This window comes from Diadema antillarum, unplaced genomic scaffold (genome assembly GCF_040938485.1).
Source record: "Diadema antillarum isolate AM-2024a unplaced genomic scaffold, OU_Dant_1.0 seq00000759_RagTag, whole genome shotgun sequence".
NCBI classification, from domain to species: Eukaryota; Metazoa; Echinodermata; class Echinoidea; order Diadematoida; family Diadematidae; genus Diadema; species Diadema antillarum.
Window position 1 is genome coordinate 696678 of NW_027271650.1, and position 25085 is coordinate 721762.

Here is a 25085-nt window from a genome sequence, read left to right on the forward strand (position 1 = left end):
GATGTTCATGAAATTACTCAACGAGCCTTGAAGCTAGGTTAGATTTGGCATATATGAAAGTGGGCACCCTAGTCACTGACAGTGCTACTTGTTGCTATGCAGCATTATTTGTGCATCCAGCAGAGCGTGAAAAATGAAAAGTTTTCTCACCCATCGTGGTCTAATGAAGCCTGACACAATCGGAGCCAGAATGAAAGGGGAAATTATCATACATGTATCTGTGGCTGGCTGCCCATTTGAAATGTTGACCAGGCACCTGATACGCACATATATATGTACATCACTCACTCAATCATGCAATTATTTCATGGCCTGTTGGAGTGAATGTGAAAGTTTAACAGTGGTTTGCTTGAAGTGAAATTATCAAGTGAAGTAAAATAATCAAACACAATGATTAAGACTGCATGAGTCCAGAAATGGTTTGGAAGGAAACAGGACTTTATAGGAACTGATAGGTAGAAATGCTAAAAAATATCATTTAACCACCAAGAGCATTGCATTGGTCCTTTAAGGATACCACAGACATCTTGTGTGATATAGGTTGCTGTGTAAAGTGTAGGGGTGAAGTGTCTGTATCTAATTGGCCTATAATGCCTCTAGCTGCAACAACAAGGCTCATTCTACTCTAGATGGCGTTATGTCGTTGAAGCTGTTGCCAAATGAAGGTATTACGTGAGGAACTAATCACTTTGGTTACCCCCCAGTAATGAGATTGGGTTTGGTATCTGAAGATTTCAGTAACCATGGCAACCTTCTTTGTGGCGATCAGATTTCCTTCAAAATGGCCATGTGTATACAGCAGTGGTACCAGTCTGGTGTGATACTCCAAGAACAGAGTAAGGGGGTAAAGGTATCAGTGGAGGAGGAGGAGGTATGGAGGGGGGGGGGGGGGGGAGGATAAAAAGGAAAGAAGAGAGATTTTATTGAATTAAAAAAAAGTATAATTGCTGCAGATGAGACAACAGATACAGTATATATAGTGAGAAATATAATAAATGTTTATTTGTAAGTATAACAAAAATATTTTAAAAGCTTCATTTAGTTTTCTTTTTTGACAATTTCTAAATAAGGTATTTTATCACTGTTTCTATCCAGTATAAAATTGATACTTATTACATTGATCTAAGTGTAATATGTAAGTAATAACTATCTTTTTTTAGTCATACAAGTGTTGTCTTGTGGCTGTTTGGTCTATTCCTATGGAATTGTTGCAATACAAGTGGCTATTGTAAAGTTTTACACTGAATATGCGTGATCTCACAAGAACAGCCATGTGCCAGCCCATGATCTGGATAACAGATTCAACAGAGTAACGACCAGATAACTGAGGTAGGACTGGGCTGTAGATTTACATTTTTTTAAATATTTTTTTTCAATATCATTTATGTACCTTGCAAGCAATGAAAATATCTTGCAGCTATATGATAGTCCCTACAACCTTTTCATTTGAGTATATGCGACCCAGACAGTGTATTATCAACCCATACTTGTTATTTTGTATGGTGAATTACCACCCCTGTTGTCAAAGCAAGATCCCGCATAGTGTTGCCATGGTTACGCATTTTTCAGCGTGATTGCTGTGAATGAAACAGGCTTTTTGGTCCATTGCTTGAGGGGGCACGTTTCACAGTTGAAACTTTTTTTCTTTTTTTTTTTCTTTTTTTGGTGTGTGGAAGGCTCACTTCCGTTTTGTTTGAAACCGACCAGCATAGGAATTTCCAGAGCGTCGACCCACCGTGCTGCTGTGTATGACATGGATCATTGATGCGATTCAAATGTGGCCCTTTACAGCGAGGGTTTGTAATGGATGATGTATTGTGGCAAGTTCCTGTTAGTTGTATTTCTCATAGTCACTGGTGGCACCTGGTTTTGTCATTATTGTGATTTTGGCAAAATGACCTCAATTGGCTCATTGAAAATGGAAGTTTTGTGACACTTGATTTAAGGTGAAGATTAGTATCATGAAAATGTCCACTGGCACGTGGGTAGTAGCACTGAACATTATTATGGATTTGTGATATTTTGTCCCTTTATTATTCTTCAGGAACGAAATACGCCATTAAAGGGAAGCAGTCCTGAGATTTTCACTGTACTGATAATTAAGAAGAGTAAAAAATATAACCTTTCACCAATTTATACGCGTGGACATCAAAAATTGTCTCCGTACGCGATTTTTAAAAAATAATTCCTGCAAGCGATCGTGTAAGAGCCTGCCAAAAGGTGCAACGTCATTGATGCCCTACTCTCAAGTTGACAGCCGTGCCTCAGAAAACCAATTTAAGTGTTCAAAATGATCATATCTGATTTTTTTCATAAAATGCGACAATATGTGGTTTTATTATTTCAAACAAAATATTTCAAGCTTATTTATATATACAATTAATATAAAGATAAATAGTAAACATGTATTTATAAATAACTAGGGATGACGAGCAGAACACCACTGGAAAGAGTTGTGCATCGATGACGTATGACTCTCCGCCAAGACTTGCTCATTTGCAGAGTCACACTTTTTTAACCGAAATGTACGAGCTTATTTGGTGATTTGAAAGTTTGTTTTTGATGAAAGTAGTTCATTGGAGGTACCAACAACAACATATTTTTTTTTAATTTCGTGAGGACTGCGTCCCTTTAAGCATATATGTGACATCCCTTGTGACACCATTTAGAGGTGCATATTTGATGTGCCGTAATATGCCATTTGGGGTCCATTTCTTAGGGGATTTGACATGAATGGGTAATAACACAATTGTTAAAAAGTGATCCCCTATGACAGTAATGCAAAAGAAAGAAAGTGTGACGCAAAAAGTCGGCATAGAAACTCTATGTAAGGCAACACTCCACATGACCAAATATCTGCATGTAAAAGCATTATAAATACTGTGTACATATGTCATTGCATCCAATTCCTTCAAAGGGCGTGATTCATAGGGTGATTTATTCAATATGTAGTAAAAGCAGCATGTCCATACAAATGTACGTGATCAATTCATCCGTTGCCATTCGGAATCAAATTGGCTCACAATGTTTTGGCACTTTGGCAATGTTTGCGTTTGCAATCAGATGTTTACCTACTGGAAGCATTGGGGGGGGGGGGGGGGCGGGAGAGAGTGGGGATGTAAAAATGCACCATTGCTGGTCTGCCAATGCATCAAATACATCAAAGTCACTCACTTACTCTGGGAGACAGACAGACAGACAGACAGACAGACAGACAGACCTGGAAAGAGATATGGAGTATATGTAATATATAATATATATATTCCATGTTTCTGCAAAGAGAGCAGGGACATTTTTAAAAGTATATTGGCATCTTAGGCACTTCCTCCCTGCACTGGAAGAAATAATTAACCTTTATGATAAAACTGTGTTGTCAAGTGCTTTCCAGTGTCTTTTCCAATTGCCTCTCAAGTCATAGTAGACATCATGAACTCTGTTTTCTCCAAAAACACAATCCTCACCTCGCCGACCCAACCCAACCCCTCTTCCCATTGGGAATTGAATATTACCTATTAACATGTGCATGGGATGCGATGGACAGTAGTTCTTTTATAATCATTGTATGTCTGTTTCTTCTGTTGCTGTATTAAATAGGGATGGAATGGGGAAGCTTTCATAGCAAAGTGCATCATTTTATGCAGTGATGTGAAGAAAATTACCAAGAATCAACTCCCAACCCTGGGAAAGATAGAAACAGATATTGTATGTCAGAAAAAATTACAACAGGACCCTCCGCAGCAATAACTTTAAAAATAGTGAATCAATCCAAATACAATTTCAGGGTATGAGACTACATGTATAACTTATTACCCACATCTTACAGAAAACCCCACCCAATTTGCTTCATTGGTCAAAGTAAAGTTCTGTCCATTGTGTTCACACATATGCAGTTTCAAGAGCATCCAAGTGCTAAACTTGAAAGTTGTAATCAGACCCATGAGATGCTTTACAATGTACAATGGCCCATATATCTCTATGACCACTGAACCAAATTGAATGGGGTTTTCTGCAAAATATCTATAGTTCAGATGACTTATGTTATTTATGTATACCCTGAAGTAGGATTTAGACAATTTAATCATATTGGAAGTTATCATTGTGAAACTCCAAAGGGCTTTTTACACTTGTAAAATTTTGCTTAGCCCCGGACCAACGGTGGGGCTAAGGGGGGGCCTTAGCCCCACCGTTGGTACGGGACTATCCTTAGCCCACTTTCTGTTTACACTCGTTTTTGCCAAAGTGGGCTAGCCCCACCGATAGTACGGTACTATCTGGCCCTGCAAAATAGCAGGGGTTAGCACCGCAATTGCGGTGCTAGCACCGCAATTGCGGTGCCAAGCAAGTGAGTGTAAACAGAACGAAAAAATAATCCTGGGCTAAGCGACGGAGACGAAGTCCGACCCTCACTGACCAATCAGAAACGAGGTCATCAAGTGCTGCCGGTGCGTGCGTGTACGTGTACAGTACACTGCGTAATTATGAATATTCATGTGGTTTGGAAAGTCCTGGGCTAAGAAATACGAGTGTAAAAAGGTCAGTTTTCTCCTTAGCCCCGGACAAGAGATAGTACGGGACTAATTGGCGAGTGTAAAAAGCTGAAAAAATTGGTACGGGACTAACGATAGTCCTGGGTCAGAGAAAGTCCGGGGTTAAGAAACACAAGTGTAAAAAGCCCTCAATTGTATTTTTTTTTTTTTGTGGGGGGGGGGGGACATACTGTATATGCTTCCTTGTGAGGGAGAGAGTGAGGAGAGCAAGCAAGAGTAAGACAGCAAGTGAGAGAAGAATGCATGTATTATAAGGACAAGAAAGATGAGGCTGTATGAGAAGAGGAGCAGCTTTAGGTATGAAATACATATATTTCTCTCAAGAACTGTAAGATACCGAGATATGCACCGACCTTGAGTTACATGTTATGTGCCCAGTGTATGCAGACAATGAGGTGTAACAATATCCACAGGAGAGCAGTTCCAAGTCCGGTAAAGATCTCCTAATCCCAAAGAATAATCACCCAGGAGTCGACGAAGTATGGGGGCAAGCGTCCTTTTTTACGCTTCCTTTTGTCTAATGATCTATTCCGTTTATTGTTTTGTTTTTGTTTTTGTCCCCCATCTCAATCCAACTTCCCCCGATCCTGATGAAGATAATGGCGGCGCGCGAGTTGCAGATGAGGATTTATGTCTTGCATCTACGTCAAAGACGTTAGTGTTTCGTGGAAAGGCAATTCGTCGTGATGATCAAAAAACAGAGGCATCTAGTTGGTTTTAGTGGCCCCTTGTTCAACATTAGTGAATGTCTTTACCATGCGGGCTGAGGTGAGCTATGTGCCTACATAAAGTCACATATATGTGTTGTCTTTTGCAAATTTTCAGGCAGACTGTCTGGTAATTTATGATTCTATGACATGAGCATTATATGCATTGTGAAGCAAGAACAATAACTCGTTTCTTGTGCCAGCTTGATAAATGGGATCGCCTGGATACGGACTGATGTTAAAGGGATTTTATAGTTTTGGTTAGGACCTAACTTCATGTTGCTAACATCTTTTTTTATTTTTTAGATGAGAAACCTCTTATGAAATTTGAAGGAGCATGTAATTCCAAGAAGGATTTAATGTTTATATGAAGAAATTGGTTTCAAAATGGCTGAGATATCCAAGACAAAGCAAACTTTTGTTAGGATCGCTTTGTTTTACTTTGTTATTGGATGTCTAAGCCAATCCGAAACCGATTTTCATGTGATAAACTTGGAATTTCTCTTAGAATGGTATGCTCTGTATCATTTCATTTCATAAGTGGTTTCTTGGAATCTCACAAAAAGTTAACAGCCCAATGTCATCTCCACCAATACTATACCATCCCTTTAACAACAAGAAGCTTCGAGCAAAATGAGTAGAGTATGGAAGAGAGAGAGAGGGAGAGAAAGAGAGAGAAAGAGAGAGAAAGAGAGAGTGTGTGTGCATGGACTGAATATTCTAGCAAAGCAAATATAACCTTGATTATTTTGATTTGTGTGATTTCCGACTGAAGGCATATTTCATTTGGATCATTTGGTGGCTTTACCTTGGCTCAGATCAGGAAGCAAAATGAAGTCTGTTTTTCCCCTTTTAACTCAAAATTTGATGTCCCATATCTGGCTACTCTTTCTGACATATCTTCAGAGTTTCCCATATTTAATATGTTTTTTGTTTGATTTAATATCTGAAAATTTTGTGTAGATTTAAAATGAGTTTTCTTCATGAAAGGTAAGAACAATTCTTGTGTATAATACAAATTTTTATTTCAAGATTTAGGACTTGATATGAAAAATTTTGCATAGTTTGAATCTAAGCACGAACCTTGCCGACCAAATGTATTTTTGTTGACATTCCCTTTTATCTGCAGAAGTATTCATCTCTTTTATGTCATGGAAGGTTGATTTATTGCCTTTTTACATGTACACATATCTTTTAAATGACACTTTTGTATGATCAAAATTTTGTGTTGCATTTGTTTTATTTTTTTCTGTTTTGATGATTAAAAACATCATTCAAGTGTAAACCTGAGAATGAAATAGGGGAAGAGCTCAAGTTTGCAGTGGAAAATTTAAATTCAAATTGCAATGAATAGAGCCAATCTAGATCAAATAAAATTATTGTTGTGATAGATATATTGAGTCAAACCTGCTCGAGTATCCCCCTGTATATATAACATCCACTTGCCTATAGCAAACACAGGGAAATCCTCCGTGAAGAAGACATAAAGTTAAGAACCTGTGTAAAAGGACCACCTGCCTGACATGACCAGGGACAACAGATTTGGTTTATGCTGGACGCCTGACTTTACAACTGTGTAAAACAACCGCCTATATTGCAGTGCACGGCAACAGAGCAACTATAGCTTTAATAGCCAATTGCATCGTACAAATGTCCCTGAAATGTGTTTGCGGCTGAGGCAACTGGTGATTGTTCGAAGGGGGAGGACAATTAGCTTTATGACAAATGATGATGTATACTGTAGTATGCGCGTAAATATGTATCACAGTGTACATCTACTCATATGGGACATCAAAATTATCATGATTGCTGCTGTGTGAAACCTGTCTATGATTTCCACCTGTCTCTCATGACCACATCGTGCGTTTCCTGTGAGCGGTTACTGTAGACAGGTTTGACTGTACTCAAAACATCATCTTCACAAGCTTTTTTTTTTTAAAATTTCAGTTAGCTTTAATTCTTATCTTCTAAAAATTTTCTCAGAAGTATTGATGAGTGAGTGATTGTATACACTGTACTTTCTGTGTATCTTGATGAAAGAAAATCTTTATGGTGATTAGATATATTCGTAGAAATGTAATGTCTCAAACTATGTGTAGTAATAGCCAATTAGTGTAAATTGTACGGTTTCAGCATTGGTGTTAAGCACTCAGTGTTCATTGTGTAGTGAGAGTGCTGCACTGGTGTATGTCTCAGTGTCAATATCTTAATAGCTATGCAGTGTATATTCTGAGTGTACAATGTTTAATAGTGTCTGTGTTTGCCAAGCATGGCACATTCTGTGAGCAAAATGTTTCAGCGCAAGTTGTAGCTACAGGAATAACATGTCATAGATATATTTTACTGCAAAGTAAATTAAAGTACCTGTAATATGTATTCCAGTTGTGAATTGTTTTGGAGCAAGTCTTAGTCTTCTAGTAAGCCTATCTTTTTTTTTCCTTTTGCCAAAGTATCAGTGTTTAGCCAAATGTCTTGTTGAAAATGTAATCCTGCACCGGGGAAAAGGTAAGTTGCATTTGTATGGCCATGCGGAAGAGAATGCACCGTGTTCAAATTAAGTGAAATCCCTCAAACTTCGCACAAACTGAATGCGACAATAAAGTGGAAAGTGCACTTATACGTTTATGTAGTTGGGTGCTCTGGGAAGCAACATGGATATCGTACAATGGGACTGAGTAAAAGACGTCCCCATCACCCTGCTTTCAAACTCTTTTTTTTTTTTGACACTTCTCACATCTTTATCCATTGTTATGCAGCCGTGCAGTGTTAGCTCCAGTGCAAACTGCCTCCTTGTTCCCAAGCAATGGATAGGTTTGCTAAAGTGGAGATTAGTGTGCCTGCAGTGCAAACACATTCACTTTCATTTATTGTGGAATGCTTTTTCTTCTTTTCTCTCCTTGTCTTTCTCTGTTTCCCTCTCTCCGTCTCTCTCACTTCTCAAACAAAAGAACAAGAACAGAGATTCTTGTTCACCCTTTTTCCAGTGAAGTAGAGGTATGCAGAAGAAACTGTTTATAGTGCATACCTGTGTGAATGGAATTTAAAAAAGTAGGGAAAATTTGAAGTGTCGCTTTTTCTGGGGGGGGGGGGGGGGTGGACGGCAGGCAGTGAGAGAAAGAATAGAAGGAATGTTATAAATTTGCATGATTTTGGTTTTGGTTTTATGACAACCATGTTCCATAACATTTTGTGAACTTACTTAGATTAGTAGTGCTTGAAATTAAGTCAAACTGCAGTGTATTTAAATATTCTTATTGTGAAAAAAAAAGAAAATTATTTGAAAGTTATAAACAATGAAAGAAGAGCATAATATGAAAAGACATTTAGACTGCATGTGTAACAATTTTTGTGTGCTGTGCATTGTACATATTCTGATTTGATGTCCAAACAGATGCAGGTTTTATCTGTAATATTACACGAAATCATTCATACTCTTCCCCCCCCCCCCCCCTTTATACACATAAACATTCTGTGTGTGTGTGTGTACACACACACACACACCTACATATTGTATATAATTATATGTACATATGTTTGTATGCTTGTACATGTGTATGTGTGTATGAAAGAGAGAGGAAGAGACAGAGAGACAGAGAGAGAGAGGGAGAGAGAGAGAGAGAGAGAGAGAGAGAGAGAACCAGGCAAAGGTAGATGAAGAAAGAAAAGGAGAAAAATTCAAATTGAATTTTGCTATTTCTACCCTCACCATTATGCAGTTTTGGAATCTGATTTTCAGGAAAGTACGAGGCAACATTGCCTGGCAAAAAAAAAAAAAAGGATAAAAAATGTTTGCCCAATCAAGCAGAAAAGTGCCTTACGATGCATCCAGACATGGGAGTCAGTTCACCATTTGACAGGTCTCCTACAAACGTACACCGCACGCTTCCGGTGACTTCTGCAATTTTGCGATAGGCTTATGTGTGATGGGGGGCACGCTGATCCAATATTGACCCTCAGATAACAAGTGGTACCTCAAACCAACCCTTCCCTTTCTTTTTCCCCCCTCTTGCCTGCTTGTTGGTGGTGTTTTGTACCCCTCTCTCTATTTTTAGGATTCCTTTTCTTTAACATGCTTGTACTATTGATGACCACCAATTGGTAAGTTGGTATGAGAAGTCAACAGGGAGATGCTATTTGTTGGCAGAGTCCACCGAGCGGAAATATTCAGTTCACAGGAAAACGGACCAGTAATGATTTTGTTGAGGTGGAACGGGAAGAGTAATGTACTACCTCATGAACAAAGTTGAAATGCGTGTGTGTTGTTTTACTTCAGTATGGATGAAGGGAATGATTTGGGCATGAGATCAAATGTAATGCATCGCTTTTCATATTTTTGCTCTTCTTTGCTTCATTTCATTGCAATTGAACATGCAAGGGAGACTCTTTCAGCGAAAACCTATTTCTGGGGTAGTTATTCTCAGTAAGTTCACCCTCTGATACAAGATGGATCACACAACAATGTGCAGTAACAGGTTGTGCCTACTGGAGGTTAAGAAGGGTCTGAAGTGTATCAAAACAAAAGCTAACATTAACTTTCTTCTCTGATGGCCCATTTGGGCCACTAAAATCTTGAGGTCTGTAATTTAGTGGGCCCATTTGGGCCACTTAAATCTTGAGGTCTGTAATTTAGTGGCCCTAAAAAGAAGGAAAGTGGCCCAAAATGAGAGCAAGCAAAACAGTCCACTTTAAATTTTATTTGCCTGATCAGGCCACTAATAGTATAGTATAGCCATTTTTAAAATTTGGTGGCCAGATATCAATTCTTTAGTTGCCCTGGGCCACTGAAGCATAGCTGATGTCAAGCCCTGATGACCTGTGAATGTCTAAGCATTTCTAAGCATTACATGTTGAAAATTGATCAAATTGTAATTCTTGATGAGAGATCAACCAAAGACTGAAAATTTTAATCCAGAAGAAATTAGAGTGAGAATTTGTCAGTCATGAAAGATTATTAATTTGAACTCTCTAGTAGATGAAGGTACTGTGTAATTCTTGAATTATAAAACTTTCCATTTCAACTTCTGAAGGTCACATCTGCCGAGCATTTTGTTGCAAATGATTAAGAACTGACAGACAAAACATGATTTCACATCAGACTTTAACTCTTAGAAAGGTAACATAGCATGTAGCATTAATTATACACAGCATTCATGTAGCTTTCATGTACAACTTGTCTATCAAACTACAGGCCCGCCACTTCCTAATGTGAATGCTTCCTAGCAGGCTAACATTGCCCTAGCCTCTGACTGTTGTACATGTAGCGTCTCTGATTCTACTTCTGACACTGAAACATTAGCTGCACCACGAGGACAATATTGCCGGCATTTCACCTTTGCTCTGTTTTGAATGCTTTTACAGTCTGAGAAGGCAACATAGCTCAGAGAAAGCAATTTATACTTTGGAAATGGCCGGCTAGCCCTGCCCCGTTTATTCTCCGCCGCACGTGGATGAAAATTAATCGCAAGAAAAGGTCAAAGTTACCGGGAATAATCTGCGAAATAAACAATCGGCCGTCCGAGGGGATCTCCGGCAGAGCTGTGTGGGAAAAACGAGCGGAGGCAGAGAGGCAACAATGCCTAATCGCGCAATTGCGAGTGATGGTTTTATTGGCTGTTTGGTGCATTAAGGCTCGGGGGTCTTAATCTCATCAATCCCCCTAGCGCACTTTATCATACATCTTTTTTTTTGTTTCATATCGCAGGGAGCGCAGACTAAATTGGCTCCATCCGAAAGGTCTTGTGGCAGTCATGTGTTCTGTTTGTCTGTGTGTATGTATGTGACAGTTCAATGTCTGTTTACTAATTGTTTTTGTATTTGTGTGTATGTGTGTTTATATGTCTTTGTGATATCAGTGTATGTACATCTGTAGTATAGACTTAGATATGTATGTAGATATACAAATATATGAATATATCAGATATACAAGGATATAAATATATAAAAATAAAAATAAAAATATAAATATACAAATATATACATATTAGATACATGAGTGTTTAAATATATAGAAATTATGTAAATATGAATGTGTGAATATGTAATAGTGTGAATACATCAACATATGAATATAATGAAATGGACATGTTTTGATGAATAGACAAATAACACAACTAAATTATATATGCTGGAATATTATAACGACACTTTTCATTTTGGTGAGACATACGTATCTTTAAGGACAGTGTTGATAGGCTGAAGGAACAACATTTGAGCATTTGAGACAAGGATAATTCACGGTTTGATCCGTCCGGTCGAGCGATGTCACGAAACCCCTGTGCATCCTCTCAGGATATCTTGTCACCCGTCACCCGAGAAGGAAATCCCTCGGGAAGAAACAAAGGAGCGATGACAATAAAAAACCATCCACCTGCACATACCTGGTCAAGTGACGTCTTTGGTGCCAATAAGAGAGGAAGTGGAAAAACATGCACACACCCCGAACCACTCCATCTATTTCCCATCAGGGAATCACCGCAATTACCTCGCAAGGTGATGCGGCGAGACTGCTAATTTTCGAGGAAATCGGGCGGCTTTCTTTCACTAAGATAAACAGTAAAAAGGAGAATCGGGAGCTGAGTGAGCGTCTGAAAGTCAAATTTCATCTCGGCTGGTTTCTTCTGATGATGTAATGCCGAGAGGAAGACCTTTGCATGTAATCTTTCACAGAAGTAGATGGTTGATTACCACGTTGTGACTCTCTCGTCATGGGGGCTTGCCCTCTTTTGTGTAACTTCTCTGAATGTTCACCAAACATTATGCCAGGATGAGGTGGGGTATATGAGTGCAGCTTGTGACAAACTCTAGCAGAAAGTGCTACATTGTACCTCAAGACGGAGGTTGAAGCAATGTTTGACATCTTACTCAGAGATGCCAAGTTTCTCAACTGGCTTGGAGCGAATAACTGCTAGGGAGCAAAATGACGGGGGGGGGGGGGGGGGTTTGTCTCCTTCCTTAGTAGGGAGCTTTTCCATTTGGGGATTAGAAATTGTGCAAGTTCCCATCTATATGTTGTGGAAGATGGTTCTGGAAGACGTCATTTTAAGCATTTTCTGCCAAAATTTGAGTTGATGGTGAAGGAGTCCAAAATGTATGACAAATATGTATGACTTACGAGATGGCACAATAGAGACTCCTTTGGATAATTTATTAGAACTGTAAATAGCTGTAATCTATAAGAAACAGACATGTAGAGGTATCCTTCAGCAAGCAAAAAGAATGAGGAAAAAGTTTACATAGCAAGCTTTCCATCCGATGTTTATTATTGGTTTATTATTGCTGTAAATTCGGTGGGCTTTTCTTTTTTATTGTTTCTGCCAAGAAGAATTCAGAAATTAAGATTATGAATCTTTGTCAGTCAGCATTTCATAACAGACCCTGCAGATGCAGTATGTTCAGTTATTTGAGTAAAGAGAAAAGTCTACGAAATAGTGGGATTTGGCAGCAGAACATTTCTGTCTTCAGTGCCAGTAGCCCTCCTTGATGTACATATCCCCTAATGTCTCAAAAAATCTTTAGATGGCAATGTGAAATGGAGGAGTTTGTGCTATATCTTTTATCCCAGCATCCTAGCAGTCGGGGGAAAGAAAACAGCCCATAAATTTTCTGCCGACATCTGTGAGTGTTCAAGTGGCCCTGAGATTGAAAATGTGTAGGCTGTAAATATTGGAGAGATCTCCGGCGGGATAAGTTGCCATTTCGGATGATGTTTAGCTAGCATCATTCATTACGCTCTCGCCAACTTGCAAGCAATGTCAAAGAGTAAAGTTTCTCTGGAAACCAGAGAACCCACGGCGCTTATGTGAGTGTGCAAACGATTCTCTGCAATCCATTCTAAATGAATTTGAGAAAAATATCTCTGACATTCTCACAAGGTATCACTGTCATTTTGATACAGGAAATGTCAAAAGAGCGGTAATTCAAACTTTTCGGTACGTGGCCAATATGGTAGTCACAGGAGTGCATAATGGACATTTACATAGTAGGAAATTTGAGAAAGCTGTAGCTTTTGAAGGACAGATTTGCCATCTTATTAAAACAAATTTTCATTCCAATTCATTGGTTTGATGTGTGAGGGTGGATGCACCAGAATTTTAGCCTTTCTTCAGTGACTTTTTTTTTTCAAGTCAAATCAAATGCGAGTCATTGTGCAAAGTTTCATTTGGGGAAATTTTGAAAAACAAAACAAAACAAAACAAAACAGAAAGATATTGAACCACCTCATTTCGAAATGTCAAGTAATGTATTGCATTATGGCCTCTGTTTGACTTGTCCCTGCAGAAGGTACAATTATGTAGGTTTCAGGAGAGTCGAAGAATGAATTACTCTTGTTTTAAACTACCAGTACAGGTATGTAAACTTGAAGAGCAGAAATCTGATTTCAAGAAACTTCCATGTTATCGTTTAATATGATGACAGGATGATGCCAGAGGCGTTTAAAGACATTGAACACATTAAAGCAACCCTCTTCTTACATCTGCAGAACTGTGTGCTTTTGTGAGTTTGAGTAACAAACATAAAAAGTTAAAGTGTGATTATTACAAGTATGGGGGTCACAGAAAAGGAGGCTCATCCTATATCTTCTGTGAAAATGACATTCATTTTTTTTGTTGTTGATCAAGATGATTTTCAGCCTGAGCGGATCATGGTAAAGGGAAACCAATTCTTTATACATTCTGAGTTTCTTTGATCCCCACCCCCAAATGATGTTTTACCTCTGTGAGATATATACGTACTGAATAATCCTCTCCCACTAGCTTTCCAAAGCCTTGAGATTATTTGGCCGCCCGTGTCCCCTTTCTCTTCTTTCCTAATGAGTTGAATATTTTGCCCTTTAAATCAAGTTCCCCCTATAGCTCCCCGACAATTTGGCCAGTGATTTACGGTGCGCCACTGAGGAGTCTGCCCCACAAGTTCAACTCTTAGGGGCAGAGTGCTATCTCTCTCCAGGTTTGACTGTAAATGCCATTTTTTGGAATATGAGCTGGTTGATTTGCCCACATATAGACTGTAAATCACTGGCATCCAACGTTTGTCTGTCCGTCCTCCAGCGAGATGGGCATGTGCTCTTGGTAGATTCCAAGTTCTTTTAGTGTATCATGCATGTTTTCTGGAAGTAACTCTCCACACTAGTCGCACCCTTTAATAGATTCACCACCTTTGCTGGGGTGACTATTTTCTGCCATCAAATCCTGGGATGTGAGATGTAAGCAATTTGTCAGGATCTGGATGAGTTTATCAGAGAATCTGAAGACTGGTTTTCCTGAACACTGTGTTGAGGTGTAACACTATTGTATGCTGCAGTGCTTATCCCACCTCGAATGAGGTAGTTCTTTGAGTACTAGTTACCCTTTAAGCGCAGCGGCTTGAACAGGGGAGATAAAATGAACTTTACTCACCTTTGTGTGTGTGTGGGGGGGGGGGGGGCAGGAGTTTATTATTTTTTACGGATAATGCAGGAAACTCTATGACTTTATCATTTAATTTCTCCCTGAGTACAAGAAAGCCATCAATATATTAGCGGGATTTAAGGTCGCATTAAGAGATCATCACTCTGTAATGGATGTCAGGGAAAGGAAACCCACCAAATCCCAGAATAATTGTAGGCAAGTAATTGGGAGTAGGGGGGGGGGGGGTATGGGGAGTGACAGGTATGCAAAGCAAATTGTGAGGTTGTGTATTGGTATGTGAGATACAATAAGTGCATTCGCATTGACAGTGAAATAGTTGTACCAAGGTAAATACTGCGGTATTTCACACAGTAAGTTGTAATGTGAACACAAATGCACAAAAAAAATCACATCATAAAATACCATGGTATATAGGATGGTAACTAAAACTTCGCATGAAATACTGTGGTAGTTTACATGATAATGCATAATGAGAATGCAAATACACCACAAAATACTTTGCAAAATACCGTGATATGTACAGCTGTAGGATGGTAATTCAGATTTTGCATGAAGGATGCATGCGAGAGATTTGAATGTGAGTAGTGTCATGAAATGCCAAATGCCGACAGCCGTACAGCCGTGTTTATATATCTCGCGCAACCTGACTTACTTGTAGGTTTCTCCTCGTAGGAGACATGTGCATGGGCAGTGTTTACAAGATAAACCATGGTGTTTTGTGATTGAGGATGCTACCTAGTGGATCACCACAGTATTATCGTAGTATTTCGTGAATGCGAATGGCGCCAACAAATTACCTTAGTATTAATTAAATGCCTCAAAAATTTCAATATGAATGCACCAAATGTAAGAGGAGGAGAGAGGAAAAAAAGTAGAGAGTTTGTGTTTATATGAGAATAGGAGAACACACTACATTCCCTTAAAGATATATATATGCCATTCCATTTCAAGCTGACCTTGATTAATGGATAAAATCAAAATTTATCTCAAAATAATCATCTCAATATTGGACAAGAACATCAAAAGTCATGGTAATATCCTGATACTGATTGCAGTCACATGAACTGTGTAAAATCAAATGATACCCTTTCCTCAAGACATATTGCAAAAGTTTGAAAAAAAAGTAATGATGTGGATTAATCAGCAACTTTAACCTGTAAGAGTCTACTTTAAAGGACAAGTTCACCTTCATAGACATGTGGGTTGAGTGAATGCAGCAATATTAGTAGAACACATCAATGAGAGTTTGAGGAAAATCGGACAATCCGTTAAAAAGTTATGAATTTTTGAAGTTTCTGCTCAGTCACGGCTGGATGAGAAGACTACTATGGCTTGTGATGTCATATAAGTACAACTACATAAAGAAAGTATAAAGAAAATTCAAGATATTCTCACTTTTCTCAAATAATACAAAAACACTCAACTTCTCTCTTTCAGAAGTCAGGGGAAATAATATCACCCCTAACATAAGTCAGTAACATGTCGAAGAAATGTGCACTTTATTGAAAAAGTCAAGTTTTGTGAAATTCTCTTTTTATTTTCCTTATATTGTTGTACGCAAGTGACATCATACACTGTAGTAGTCTTCTCCTCCAGCAGTGATTGCACAGATACTTTAAAAATTCATAACTTTTGAACGGATTGTCGGATTTTCCCCCAACTTTCACTGATGTGTTCTACTAATATTGTTGCCTTTACGCAATCCACATGTATATGAAGGTGAACTTGTCCTTTAAAGCAAGATAGGGTTTTCTGAACCAATTCGAACTCCTGTGTCTAGGCAGAACTGTTATGTAGCAAGAATTCACTCATGAAGTCCATTCCAGGAAGTCACCGGCCTAACAAAGGATGCTTTTCAGGAGGACCTTGTTAAAGCCATTTTGTCTCAAATAATACTGAAGTATCTAGCAATAATGCACAGCACCACAGCCTGAATTCCAAGCGTTAGGTTTAGCGTATTGGAGGACACTTTGCATACAATGACAAAAGGGGGTGACAAAACATATCAATTACCACCTAGAATTTGCAATTAGGGAGTAACTAGTCTAAAATTAGCTCAGGGGAATAGAGAATGTGTGTTTGGGCAAAGATTTATTGATGAGGAGAAAATTCTCCAGACTTGCGGTAACATTTTATCATCACATGATGTAAAGATAACTCACATCGTGCTGGTAGTATGTTTGACTGTTCTAATCTTACCACCAGCATTCCTGACACAAGAACATTTCATAAGTGCTAAGCATCTGCCAAGTGATTTTCTGCAAGAACTTAAAATCACATCCTCTTTTTGATGTTTGATAGAGGAAAACATTTTTATATTATGTTGGCTGCTTTCCCAAATAGTCAGATGTATGTTGTACATGGTAGTCTGTAATGAACATACCACATTGTGATATGCAGTGCACACTTTGCTTGTCTTCTCACATTGGTGATGGATTTCTTTATAGTTTTGTTTGCCCTTATTTTCAAAGGGAGAGACTTATATAACTGCCCAAAGAGTTATGTGAAATAAGTGGTTTTTGATACTAGAATAGAAATAAGAACTTTTTGATACTAGAATCACTTCTCGGTTGAAGAATTTGGCAATATTTCTTCACTTTGGAATGTTGCAATTTTCTCCAAATTCTGAGAAAGAAAAATTGTTCCAGTGCCATAGATGGTACAAATAGAGTTGGACCTACATGTACTCGTAGCAGTGAGACAGTGAAATAGTCTGCTTTGTTTACCTTGTACAAAGAGACTAGATTACAATGTATAACATGCGTATGTAGATTGACCATGTATAGGCCCTAGTTGTTTAAATACGAGTTTGTGTTTTATGATTATATGCATTGATTATTCTGTTTTTATCTACTTTTTTTTTCATAATTTGAGTCATATCATGCACTCTCATACACTATATTATTTTTGCATCTGTTTCAGTATGTAATCTACAGGAATTATATTCAAAAGTTGGTTATACTGATATTTATATTCCATGCTTGTACTCTCATACCCGAGAGGGGGTCGAAAGAGTCAATAAAATGCTGCACTACTGTAATGACATGATTTGTCAATAAACATTTTATGGCATCAGGCTTACATCATTGGGTTTGATATCTTTTCATGACTAATTTTATAACTATCACGAGAGCCCATAAAATATCAATTTCTATACCACTGTGATACGAAATCCGGTTTGGTCTTGTCCCATAATGATATAAAAACCAAACCACAATTTGATGGTTTTGTACTGGGATAATTAGGGCTTAAGGACCTGTATAAGGGGTTGAATGCACTCCTATATTGTAGGCTATGGACATCAATTTCATTTTAATTTGGAAATATAGTTCATTTCAGTTGATCACTCAAATTAATAGGTACTTCATTTTTCATCTTGATTATATTTGAAACTCAATTATCAATTTCCTGACATTATAATAAAATCAGAGAAAATATTGTATAGTTTGTGTCCATCCGACTCCATGTGCCTACTGAATGTATTCTAAACTTTAAATGGGCTTTATCACAACTTTCTAGATTGCTGATTTCCTTTCTTTTGTGGCCATTTTTTAATAGGGAGAAAATTGTTTTAAGTAAAATCAGTTTAACAGGTGCAGTGCATCACTGCCAGATTCGTGCCAATATTGACAAAATAATGTTTTTTTTTCTTTTCATTTTTGCAAGTCATCTTGGGTGGTATTCTACAGGAAGTTGTTTGAAAGGAGTTTTGCTCCGTACATTACTGTGATGTTGCATTCAATATGTACATTGCATTTATTTTTCTAAGTCTTCTCATGTTACAAAGGAAATGAGGTATGGCTGTATGACGAAGGCGGCTCTTTTGAAGTACCCATAAGTTGTGGCAGATGATGTTACAGACGTTCAAGTACAATTTGTAGTCGTAAATCTCTTAAGTTCATTTTTTGAATCTTTGTTTTGCTACCTGTTGCATTCTTTTCGCTGCCTTTGTTCCAAGACACTGCTCCTTGTAACCACCGTCACACTGGTAAAAGACTGCAAAGTTCAAGATCGTGAAGTCTTTGTGATCTTTGGGTATCCTTCCACACTGGTAGCCAAACTTCTCAATCTTAAGTTCTTGAAATTTGGGTCACTAGTGCACGTACGCATGGAAGAAGAAACTTCGCGAAGATTTGGTTGCTAGTGTTCACACTGCACAAAGATTGAGAAGATTGGCAGGGGTCAGGAAAATATTGTTACAGTCCCAGAGTTAGGCAAATTGGGACTCGACTTGAAAGTTGGTAGGGCAAGTCTTATGGGCGGACACATTAACTGAGAACATTGTTTGTATCTGTGGTTCTTCCTTTCCCCTTACCACGGACGAGCCCCCTAGAGTTTATCACCCCCAAGTAGACTCTCTGTCCCCAGACCAGACCACAATGGTCATTGGTAACGGTCACTGTAGAAATCAGTCATTGTATACAAGAAGGTGATGAATGATGCTTTGATAATGTAAGAAATTAAGAGTGAGTGTTGAGGAGTATATCTTGGGACGCTGACTGGAGTAAAGGGCAGTCTTGGAATGAGCACTGGCGTGTGATAGTTATGTGATCTTGCGAGCTGGAATAAAACACTACTTTTGAGACATGAACCATCGAAATGACTGGTTGCCTGGTTTCTTCTTGTGTCCCTTAGAGTTTAACTCTAACTGTCTTGGGTACCAACTCGGCGGGTCCCAACAATATACCAAGTTTGAGTGGGCAGTTTTGTGGGAAGTTTTGCAAGAAGTATGTAGTCGCACTGGCAAAACTTTGACATCTTAAACTTTGTGATCTTTTGCCAGTGTGACCGCGGCTTTTGTGAGTATTTCCCCCTTTGAGCTGATATAAGGAAAGAGTTTCTGCCAGAGGAAAAGTGTAAGAAAAAAAAAAAAAGAGAAACCTATCATATATCGTAACTTCACTGGATTGCAGTTTTAGCTGCAGAGAGCACAGTTATGTCATAAGCTACTCACAGCAAGTAGACATGGGAAATAATGTTCTTCAAAGTCAATACACTTTACATGGTGGTAATACAGAAGAACATGGAGGGGGCAGAGTTGATATACTGGTAGAGAACAGGTTCTTGTGGAGGAGAAGAAATGACAAGAAGTGTACAATGTAGGGACAACAACCTGCTTAAATCTGAGGTAGACAATTTAATGTCCCAAGATCAATTTCAGCCAGTAAATTTAATGAAGTGTTTACCGCAACAAAGAATAAAACACACAGTATAAAACTAACAACCACAGTTCCGGTAACCTCACCTGGTGCTGGTATATAGAGCACACACTTCAAATCCAAGAATGAACACTAGCTATTTCAAAAGGTACAGGCAAAGGTACATGAGTGCATAGAAAATTGAGACCTTTTTACTTGGACTTGAGTTAAGGTTCATCATGCTCTATATTTGATTTTGTTTGAATGCAGTGTATAGGGAAATGACGTGTGCTGTCTTTTGTGATACAGTATTCATCGCATAATCGGGACAGGTTGGGAGTAGCAAACACGGCCCCTTTAAGCGAGGTGCCCGATTTCACGATGAGTACTCACCACACACTAACGGCATACGACATGTACATGTAGTGCGCACACACACACACACACACACACACACACACACATGCATACTGACGTACTGTACATGTACATGAATACACAACATGCTACCCCTCGGCGCGACCCTCCAGCTCTCCCTGCATTCTCGCAATGATGTAGAGTAATCGCAACCGGGTTTGATTCTTCTGTCAAACACGCGTGTACACGTAATCAATGTCAGCTCATAGTCTAGATTCATAAAACGTTACGTATTCGCACATACATTGAACCCTTCTCATCTTTCACGCTCTCCCTCCCACTCTCTCCCCCATTTCACTGAATACGTAACTGTTCATAGCCCTCATTTCAATCACGTAACTTTTGCCCAGTCACAACTGAGGAAGATTGTGACGTACACACAGATCACATTGTACAGCTGTATTGAAAGTTGAAACCAAAGACAGTAGATAACAAGATACGAAGGCGCGCGATAACAATGGACTTTGCCCTCAGAGTGTATGACTGAGATTAAACAACGCACACAGCCTGGGCTGTATGAGCGAGGCATGTTTTTTATTGGATGTGAGTCGAGTAGGAGTTGCAAGCGAGCACATGGCTTTGCTTTATGTAGGGGAGAAGAATGTTCGCAAAGGCATGTGCTTTGCAATGGCATGGATACTTTTACACGGCGCTTTCGTGGCTATGCATGTACATGTACTGGATGGACGGAGGTCAAAACACACCAATCCGAAGCTTACTTTGTAAGTTTGTTGTAAACGACAACTGATACTGAATCTTTGAAATATTGTTGTGGTATTTTGGTAGATTTTTTGTGTAAAATATTAACAAAATCAAAGATCGCTTGAAGAAAAATTGTCCCGTTTATCAGAGGTCCCCGCCCGATTATCCAGTGAAAATAACGTGCATTGGAAATGTTTCTGGGAAGCGTATATCATTTAAGCGAGGATCCCGATTATCAGATGCCCGATTATGTGATGAATACTGTATATCACAGTGATGACGCTTCCTGCTGCCCCATTTCTGTAATCCCATTTTAAGCGGTCTACTCTAATGAATCTGCCCATTAGAATTTCAAATGACACTGCACTGTGATTATGTCATTGTCTCTGTTAATATATTACTGTGGGTTTTATTTGTTTGAATGAAGTTATTTCGTGCTTGACGAAAGCAGATTTAGTTTTTAAATTTTGTGACTGAAAATGATAGTGAGTGGTAGTCTTACTGTCAGCAGAAATGCTGTAGGCTTGTTTATGTGGTAATGCTTCTAAATGCATAAGGTGAGATTTCATCCCCCCCCCACCCCACCCCAACATCAATGTTTTAATCATGATACAAATATCATCAAAATATGGTATCCACATTTACACTTACAAATAGCTGGATTATGATTGCCAGCGTTCACACAGGCAGAAATAGTGGAATAATGGTCGCAGTCAAAATCTCGAGTTTTTTTTGCAAGCATTCACACGGACAAAAATATCTTGTGGATTGATGATCGGGATAATTAACCAAAGAATCTTCGCATGCACGAAACCTCCCAAGCTGAATCACAAAGTACGCTTCACTGTGTGCGCTTCTCTTTGCCCTTTAGTTTTTGCACTTCACAGGGATGTTGTGCACACACTATTGTGATTGTGCCCGTTAAATGATGGGATATAAAATCTCAAGATTATTTGCTGCAGCATACACAGTAAATTTGGGACAGATTATTGTGATAATTCAGATATAAGCACAATATTTCTTGGGATTTGCATTTCAATGCTGATCATGATAATAAGTGGGATTTTTGTGACCACACAGGCATACATCTTGAGATGTCGAACACGATGCACATAGTCCATGGGCCAGGCCAGATATTGGTACCATCTGAGGTGGCAAAACCTTTTTGGTGTCATTTTGTTTGTCGGGCATAGATATGCTTATCAAGCTATGATAGCATTTCCAAATGAGTAGCTTAGTCATAGTAAATGAATTTGTAACCAATTTGGTCTCGTTGTTATATCCCTATACTTCTGAATCGAAACTAACCGCCATACAAAGAAGAGCACTGTCTTCTGTATGTTCCATAGAGCTGTAAAATGCAGCTCTATGGTATGTTCACAGGTGTTCTGTTGTAAACGCGGTGCGCTTAGTCTTTATTCAAGGCAGCGAAGGGAATATCCAAAGGTTATGATGTCCACAGCGCTTAGTCTATATTCTAGACGGCGAAGGGAATATCCAAAGCGTATGATACAGTGTATATCCTTTTATCTAAAAACAACAACAACAACAAAAGCAATTCCTAATGAATTTTACCGTATTTTTCAATCATTTATCATTTTCCGGTGAAAACGCTACGGTGGAAACGCTAATATCACGCCAATGTCGCTTTATTTCCCTCCAACAATATAAGATAATGCAAAGACAATGTACCGGTACACTACGATACATTATAATGAATGATATTGTAAATGAACAGAGTGATTTTTGTTTAAAACTGATGTATTTGTTGATAGGGTAGTATAAAAACAGTATAGATAATCCCTTTTATGAGGAACTTTAGATATGATGACGGTACATTGGTCTAGATAAAGAACTAAGCGCACCACGTGACAGCTGTGGACATCATAACCCTTTGGATATTCCCTTCGCTGCCTTGAATAAAGAATAAGCGCACCGCGTTTACAACAGAACACCTGTGGACATACAGAAGGCAGTGCTCTTCTTTGTATAGCGGTTTAGTTTCGATTCAGAAGTATAGGAATATAAATACGAGACCAAATTGGTTAAAAATGCATTTATTATGACTAAGCTACTCATTTGGAGATGCTATCATAGCTTGATAAGCATATCTATGCCCGACAAACAAAATGACACCAACAAGGTTGTGCCACCTCAGATGGTACCAACAACCCATTTTTCGGGACTTGGCCCATGGACTAACATCTTGAGATATGTATCCTGCTGATTTGCCTTTGTGTAAATCCCATTAATGTAGCAACAACTGATACATTCAAACTTGTCTGAAAGATTCTTGGGTAAAGAATGTTCTGCCCAAGCTGCTTCTAATACAAAGAACTTGGCATTTGACAGCTGCACAAAGCTTGCTTTCAATAAAAGGCATAATATCTGAGCAGGTGGTTTCTTCTTTTGTTTTGTTCTTGTTTACAGCAAAGGAATGCTAAAGAACAATAGACGCATTATGTCAGTCCCAGGTGCTAAATTATTTTTGTTATTCAGTGCATTGTAAATTGCAATAGAAAGCCCTTGTGTGTGGTATGCCATAGATTTTTTTTTTTTTTTTTTTTTTAAAGCAATACAGAGGATTATGTGCTGGTATGATGCTAATAGTGAGCTACTCTACACATCTGTTTTCTTTTGTATTAAAGTTTACTACTGGGGGGCGTTTCATCAACGAGTTCGTCGGAGGTTTTCACTGACAAATTTGCTATCAGCCAATCAGACGCAAGGATTTCAGTAGCTTTTAACAGTTGCCACTGTAAATCACTGACGAAAAGTTTCATGAAATGGTCCCCAGGTGTGATTAATTTACTTGCCTGGTTGCTGTTCTGTGTTAGACAAGCCATAAGCAAACTTGAAATAAGTTTAGATTTTTACCGTCGATAACTTGTGTTTAGCAAGCAAGTTTTGGTGACCTGTTCTAGTGTTTATAGTTGATCATTCAAAGTGAAAAGTGAAATACTGGTACATATGAAGTGTCAGTTGTGTGTTTGTTTGTTTGTTTTTTTCTTGTTTTCCAGGTTGTCAAAAGTTTGTTCAATAGGCTCAGAAGTTACTCAAAGTCTCATATGTACAGTTGAATAATTTTGTGTGTGTGTGTGTTCAGATAAAAGTCAAATTGCATGTTCTTCTTGTTCCTGCCTTTAACATCTTCTTTATGGCTATCAAGAAACCGGCGAGCTTTTAATTTTCTAAACCAGCACTGTTCTTTGCCATCAAAGAATGAGGAAATAGTAATTGAATGGGCACTGGTGTAAAGTGTCTGGACGGTTCCGATCTGGTCCCCGACACGTTACATTCAGGAGGCTTTATTGTTGGATGCTGCGGTGTTGAAAGAAGCTTTACATTGGCTCGGTCAGAAGGGAGGGGAGATCCCGACACTTTTGCAAGACGCTATCATGCACAGCTGCTGTATTTATACGATACTGCCAAGCCGGAGGGAGCTCCGTACATCACGAGAGCTTTGGATACAGAGAACCATCATTTGGGATTTCACTCAGCATATGACTCGGAAACATTATTGGCGTGCTGGCATTTCTAGGAAATCATGTTGATATGATTGTACTCCGCTGGCTTTTTGATCCACCAAATGCTATTGCGCATTTTTTTTCTTTCTGTGTGTGTATGGATATTGTTTGGGGTTAATTTAAGCACTGTAACTCCGACTATTGTTGAATGAATTCTCTAGTGTTTTTGTTGCTAATCATTTTGTGTGAATTATCTTTTCCATCTGCCATACTATAAACAAGATGGAGTTATAGTTCGATGGATGGTTCAAACAGAATGTGTCACATCTTGTGCTACAAATTTGCATTATATTCTACGTACTGTAGTATATTTTTGCTTTGATTATATGCTGTATTTCCAGTGGAATCTAGCCGTGTGAAGCAGGTCATTTCTGCTGTTGGAATTATGCAAAACATTCATCTCCAGCATGTACCAATTTCTGTGGCCACTTTGAAGCGTAATAACCAAAAAAGGTTTTAAAAGGAAAATTGTTTTGTGATGGTGGCAATTTCCTGTCATAATACTGGATGCTAACGGCTCACTGAGGAAAAAAAAAAAGAGTAAACTCGGATCTGAGATTGGCTGACATTGATCATGGCGACAACATTGAGGGAGTCCGAATACGTATGGATGATCAAGAATTTGAGGAAAACTCCTCGA